This window comes from Schistocerca cancellata, chromosome 1, assembly GCF_023864275.1.
Source record: "Schistocerca cancellata isolate TAMUIC-IGC-003103 chromosome 1, iqSchCanc2.1, whole genome shotgun sequence".
In the NCBI taxonomy this organism is placed as follows: domain Eukaryota; kingdom Metazoa; phylum Arthropoda; class Insecta; order Orthoptera; family Acrididae; genus Schistocerca; species Schistocerca cancellata.
This window is the reverse complement of record NC_064626.1, coordinates 326509119-326516437: the sequence shown is the minus strand read 5'-3', so window position 1 is coordinate 326516437 and position 7319 is coordinate 326509119. Positions and strand designations below refer to the sequence as shown.

At 45.0% G+C, this 7319-nt stretch overlaps 1 non-coding gene across 1 annotated transcript; it reads right to left on the bottom strand.

The window, feature by feature from the left end:
- Window positions 1–6944: 6944 nt before the first annotated feature.
- Window positions 6945–7046, bottom strand: LOC126097091 (U6 spliceosomal RNA). The gene has a single exon (XR_007522089.1). It is a non-coding gene; the product is annotated as a U6 spliceosomal RNA (small nuclear RNA).
- Window positions 7047–7319: the final 273 nt, after the last annotated feature.

Here is a 7319-nt window from a genome sequence, read left to right as displayed (position 1 = left end):
TCGCAAAGAGGAAAGACGTACAGAAGTTTTCTTTCTGACTTCGGAAGTTAGTGTATTCGCGGTGCTGCCACCATGCAATCCGACGCTCCGCTGCAGCGGGGCTGTAGCTGCCTGCCCGCCTTCGCCATCACCCACGCTGTAATATCCTCACGGACGGCAGTCGGCAGTTCTCGCCACTGATTACAAGGAGCGCTAATTTTTGGCTTCCGCGCCCCCGCGAACCGACCCTCGTCAGCCATTAGCTACCGGAACTCTTTAATGTGGGGCAGTTACGGAAGGCATTCCGCCAAGTTGAGCCGAGTTCATCCGGCAGGCGGCAGCACCGGCGCGGCGCGGCGCGGCGTCCCCTCCCCCCTCCCCCATGGCTCGTGACTCGTGCTGGTGCGGTGTTTGCTCCTGGCTGGCTGGCTGGGAGCCTGCGGCGGTCTCCTCGGCTCAGCACGCACGGGGGAGTCTCGGGGGCGGCGAGAAATGCTTGTGTTTTGCATAGCAGCCGCCACAGGGAATTTCCAACTTTGAGATTCTTGAGCAGCATCTGCAATGAACTTCGCTGTAACAGGTTTTCGTAATTTCGCTGTTTTTATGATGTCACAGACTTGTTCCATACAACTTCGCCCGCGTGCGGACTTAACCAGTCTTCCATTATTAACAGTGGCCAGCGGCGCGACAAACTGTCAAACGAAGAATCATTCTCTTGTGTAAAATCCTCATTTCTGAAAATCTGTCCCCAGTTTTTGTAGCCATAAATGCAGCTGTTGAAGATCTAGAGCTCCTGTTGGCATGCATATAACTAGAACACCAAGTCTGTTAATCACACAATGAAACATGAAGCAATATTTTGTGAGTAAAACTGTCTGGATCCCTTATAGAACACGTTGAACGACTAGAAAAGGCTGTTTTATATACAAAACAAATATCTCTTTGCTTGCTGCGGAGGTTGGCCACGGAAACAGATTTGGTAATAGATCAGTTTTATTGAGAAGACTCGCAGGATGCCTCGTAGACGAATGCGCGAACGTGCCGTCAAATCAGTGAGTTTTGAAAGAGGGGACACTATTCGCATGAGAGGATGTGATGCGTCCATCTGGGAAATCGCTGGTCGTGTGGGGTGAAGTGTTTCAGCAGTGAAACGAGTGTGTGCAGAATGGTTCACAGAAATCAGTAGAACACGACGAGGTGGATCTGGTGGCACCACACAGACCACAGCTAGGAAGATCGACACCGCATCCAAATTGCATTGTAGGAGAGATCTGCGTCCTGCTCGGCTCTAGCGCAACAATAGAACAGTGTAACACGCCATACCCTATCAGATGTGACGATCTGTGGCCTATCTGGCCGGGGTGGCCGAGCGGTTCTAGCCGCTACAGTCTGCAACCATGCGACCGCTACGGTCGCAGGTTCGATTCCTGCCTCGGGCATGGATGTGTGTGATGTCCTTAGGTTAGTTTGGTTTAAGTAGTTCTAGGTTCTAGGGGACTGATTACCTCAGAAGTTAAGTCCCTTAGTGCTCAGAGCCATTTGAACCATTTTTGATCTGTGGCCGTTTATTTTGGCATGGGTTACGTGGGTTTCGTTAGCTTCTCCATCTAGTTTTGATGAATGTGCATAAACATGCTAGATGGCATAGGTGTATGTAGCGACGTCACTGGGGACAGGAATGACATCACACAGTGTTTTCGGACGAATCGAGGTTCTGTATGTTTGAAAATGAGGTCCGCTTTTTGATTCGCAGCAGACAGGACGAGCGGCATCACAGTGACTGCATTCGTAGAAAACGTACAGCACCAAATCCAGACCTTATTGTGTGAGGTGCTATGGGGTATAACCACAAATCACATTTGTTGCGTGTCTTAGGTGCTGTGATCAGTGTGACCTACTTGAATGAAATCCTGTGACCCGTAGCCACACCATTTTTGCACCACACCCCAGACGCCATTTCTTCAAGACAATGCACAACCACATATTGCTGCATGAACATGCGCCTTCTTGGTGTCACAGGATGTCAGCCTTTTGCCCCAGTCCACACGTCACCAGATATAGTTAAATGACGGTTGCAATGCTGTGACCCAATGCTACCCACCACAGACGAACTTTGGAGCCAGGTGAATGCGGCATGGACGCTATTCCGTCTCATGCACGTCAACTCAATCACACACGTAACAAGTTATCAAGGTCCATGGCAGGCCCTGTGCCTACTAAGCAACAGGACACATGCTGAACTGAGGTGACTGAAATGCTAATCATTTCTGCAGAACTTACTCATGTACATGTTCTGTGAATATGAACATCGTAACTCTAGTCGTTCAAGGTGTTCTGTTTCTTCTAAACATGAGTGTAGACATCTTTATTTACTACTGCGTTTCCGCTACTGTCATGACCAGAGTCAGACTCGGTACTTGAGAAACAAATAGAGAAGACTGAATAATAAATAAACACACTGCATGGCAAGAGGGGTGGAGCGCCAAGAAACAAAGAAGGAAACGACCTGAAACATCACGGGCTGAGAGGATATGTGTCGTTGCAGCGATCGCAAAATTGAGTCAAACTTATGAATAACTTGGCAGTAAGAGAGCACTATTCAGCAGGATGTGGTACCCAGTCTGGCCTGGATACGTGCACTGATTCCGTTGGCAAGGTTCCCAGAGAGCCATTGTATTCTGTCCTGTTGTAAGCTGGCCGATAACTGTTGTAACTAGTGTTTGGTAATCATGACTGCAGGAATAACGAGACTGTGCTTCTAAAAATATTGGAAGAATGGGACCTCTCCCTAGTTCGCCGGCACACTAGCCGGCAAAAGACAGTGCGGAGGAATTGACGGAGTCCATGGTTCCTGGTCATGGCATCACCTCAAACTCTGCCGTTTGTGTTGCGGAGTTAACAACAGCCTTCGCATGGCACAGCTATTCCCCAGTCGGCCAGTTGCTAGTCTCCAACCAATGAAGCGGGATGACACAGAATGTTGCAGGGAGATCGTTACTTCTTCTCAGATGACAGATGTGGATGGGAAGAAGTTGTGATGTACTTGGTGGACAAAATTGCGATCCTCCCTTGTGATGGTGGTACGTGGCTGACCAGAGTCTTGACGGGTATTCCTGCCCTCGTTCCTAAACTGTCCAAAACTGGTCCACTGGCAGATCAGAATGCCCACAAATCTATATAATGCACCATTCTATCTGACAGCCAAATAGCGACTCAAAATGAGACCCGTTGCAAACCCTGCCAAGTGGTAGTAAAGCTTTGAAACTAATATGTAGCATCTCCGTGTCCTTCATAGTGACCATTCTGTTCACGCAGCTTACATATCTTCAAAGCCTAAACTCGTACAACACAAATGCACTCCGGTAGCCAATCTGTCAATCAAATTATTTACATACCCGCCGATGGTGTGTACGTTCCGAAGGTACCGGGTACTTACAGTTAAACCGGTCGTGTTCCCAGTATTGCAGTGCAGGAAGTGTACATAGTAAGACGTTGAAACATCCTAGGAACGTCCATTAACTGGTACACTCGTGGAGGTATTCTGAAAAAATTATATTTGCTCTTTCTGCCACCAAGTCAAAATAGGGCATTGTAAGCTGTCAGAATGTGGTGTGGGTGCTGGAAAAGGAAAGGAATGATCAAAACCACGATAACGATGGTTATAGCACGTTTGTTAAAATATGGTGTCCGCCTCTGGTCGCTGAGTGGTCAGCGCGACGGAATATCATACCTAACGGCCCGGGTTCGATTCCCGGCTGGGTCGGAGATTTTCTCCGCTCAGGGTCTGGGTGTTGTGTTGTCCTTATCATCATCATTTCATCCCCATCGACACGCAAGTCGCCGAAGTGGGTTCAACTCGAAAGACTTGCACCAGGTGAACGGCCTACCTGACGGGAGGCCCTAGCCACACGGCATTTCCATTAGGATATGATCACAAGTTACAACATGTGTTCCAAATGGTTTCTCAACTTTGAAACACACTATAACCGTAACCTGTCATGGTCGACAGTTGATTGCAACACGGACGGTGTAATCAGAGCGATATGTCGTCATACACGACTCTTCAGATCAGGAGAAGTCAGGATACAACCCAGACAGACACCATCATTCAGATAGCCCCACTGCCATAAGTCAAGTGGATTTAGGTGGGAAGAGCTGGAAGGTCACATATCTTGAGACTGCCTTGAGATGATATGGTCGTTACCGGATTTTTCTCGAAGCAAATGCCGGCCAGTGTGGCCGAGCGGTTCTACGCGCTTCAGTCTGGAACAACGCGACCGCTATGGTCACAGGTTCGAATCCTGCCTCGGGAATGGACGTGTGTGCTGTCCTTAGGTTAGTTAGGTTTAAGCAGTTCTAAGTTCTAGGGGACTGATGACCTCAGAAGTTAAGTCCCATAGTGCTCTGAGCTTATTTTTTTTTTTTTTTTTTTTTTGTAAATAAGTTAATTGGAAACAAAAGCTTACTTGGTTCAAGGAGCACAAATCATGGGCTGCCAACCAATGAAAACGGGAAATGTAATTTGACGAACCTGATACTGCACATTGGTATTAATATAAGTTTTCACAAGAACTGAAACATGTTAGACATGTTAGCAAGACACAAAATTTAAACTTTTTGTATTACAATCTTACAGTTCTTAGTCCTTCATGAATAAGCGGTTTTACTTACTGTCAATCCTGTCACATTTACGTGTTATCAGCCGTTTCAAGTATGAACGAATGAAACACGGATAAGGGATATTCTACACAGTGGGATTGCCTCAGATTTGTGTTCACATTCTCATATCTTTGATTTTTATATACGTTTGGCACGTGTACCGTATGATGGTCAAACATTAATTCTAAACATGTTTCAAAATAAAACTTTTCAGGGAGGGAGTAGGGGATGATGTTCGAGATTTCCCCGTACCTATAATGATTTGGTGCATTTGTGCAGTCCCCAATAAAATCCATTCGAAAATGACAGTTGAACATCAGTTACTGAGGTCAGATTACGAAAAGACAATAAAATTAAAGAATTTAGTTCCAAGTTTCTGAACAAAATAAACGATGACGCCACAACGAATGAAACAGCGACTATACATGCATTTGTGGGAGTCTGTGTCAGTGCTTTGGTTTCTTTTTCTTAATTCGATTACCAAAAATATTTAGTACATAAGAAGCTAGCTCACATCTCCATAGGTGTATTTCTGTTCTCTCTACTTTTTGCTGTCTTATTGGCCTTACACTTAACATATGGCACTGCCGGACTAAAATAGAGACATAACTTCGTTACAAGATAGTTGTGCGAAACATTTCTGTGTGTGAACCTCTATACACAAGAATGACATTACTTAACTCTGTTTTATATTTGTTCAATTCTGAATTTTTTCGCTCTATTTCTGTACTGTAATCTAGTGAACACTTGCGCATAATGTTTTTTTTTTTTTGTTTCATAATATTTATTTTTCTGTTCCAGCTAACGTCCATGCGCTCACGAAGACATGCAGGTGCTGCAGATATTCCTTTCTGCAGTTGACGTACCTCTGCAGTTAACTTTCGCAAATGTCTTTCCCACAAACTATGCAGATTAGAGGTTTTTGTGTGTACAAATACTGTAAACTCAGGAGGGCACGGATGCGATCAACAACTGCTTAAATGCCAAATAATGACTGTAAATACACACGATTCAATAAGACAAAGACATCACGAGAAGAAATCACAACTGACAAATATCCATGAGTGTCGTGTAGTATCGGGTGGCGTGTATGGAATCGGCGACTTGTGAACTATGAACGGCTTTATACAGTACAACCATAATGCACCAAAATAATTGACGCCCACCTCCACCTTCGTTGATGTGGGCTGTCGCACGACGAATACATCCACCGCGCCACGTAAAGCAAGCGAAACAACTGTAGTGTCTAGCAAAACGATGAGGTAGCCACCGGTCTCCCAGAAACATGCAATGCTGAGTACATTGTACACTCTTTTATTAAAATCTAGCGCAGTCACTCTGAATTACATTTCTTCTACTACTTTTGCTGAAGCACTATCCCTGTCTTAATTCGAAACTGTCGCGAGCTCTGCACCGTGCAATGTTGGAGTACTGATTTGGGGTGGCAAACTGCTGGTCGCTTTTCCCCAGTTTACGGCCGCTGATGAGGAGACATTAACTTCTTACTGTTTATAATTTATAGAAAGTTCTCGAAATTTCTTATGTATGCAGTGTTTTTATATTATGAAATATTCAATCTTTCTATAAATAGTGGGGCACCCCGCCACGGTGGCAGTTCAGTCTTTAAGTTGATATCTATAATAAACTTGCTTTCAATGTTACTGTTGTATCTAAAGCATTGTATTTAATTGAAGACTTCGCTTTCGCATTTGGACTTCATTGTGCTTACGACGTGACAATACACACCGAGTGGCATGTGAGCAACGTCAACATAGTTAGTCCTGTGGCAGCTTGAACAAAGAAATGTAAACAACGGAAGTGCATTCGACCAGTGTTAAGTAGTGGACGTGCTGCTGTAGTGTGTCAATGTTGTTGCTTCACAAATCGGCATGCAGCAACATCTCTAAAACAACAGTTCAAGAGACTGTCCAGAATATTTTGAAGTAGACGAAAGTGTGTGTAAAATTTTTCCCGCACGCCTTGATTCCCGAACAAAAACAACGACGCGTGGACACCTGCTCGGCTTGGCTGAAATGCAAAACACGGACACTTCTTTTATGTGAAAAATCACCACAGGTGGTGGGACTTGAAGCTATCAGTACGAACCTACCGAAAAACGATAAAACGCAGAACTTCACGTGAAGTGTCAACGACGTTTAAGCCAAAGTGAGTGGCCGATTGAACAACATCCAATGGAGTAATTTTAATGGCAGTTTCAAATGGTTGTGTGAACGTTCTATGCGTTATTCTCAGGGGTGAGGAGGGAAGAAGGGGGATGGGTAACCATGTAGGACACGCGGAGTATTAAAACAACTAAACGTTGATCTATGTTTTATTCGTGCGCAGGGGCCATGCTAATCTTCTCTGTATCGTTCCAATTTTAGTATATGTACCGCCGAAGCGAGTACGATCTATGTTTTATTTCTCCATTCTCTAATCTTTTCGGACCGAAGGGACGTATATGCCAAGCTGTAAGGCCTCAAATTTATGTAGTATTGATGAAAACCAATTCCACTGTAATAAGGAAAACAACACATAAAGTTCCACAACGAAATTTTTCCGCTGCAGTACAGTGTGTGCTGGTATTAAACTTCCTGACAGGTTAAAACAATGTGACAGACTACTGGGGTAAGTGCTCCGCCAGGGTAGGAAAAAAGCACGACTCACGATTCCTCCTCACA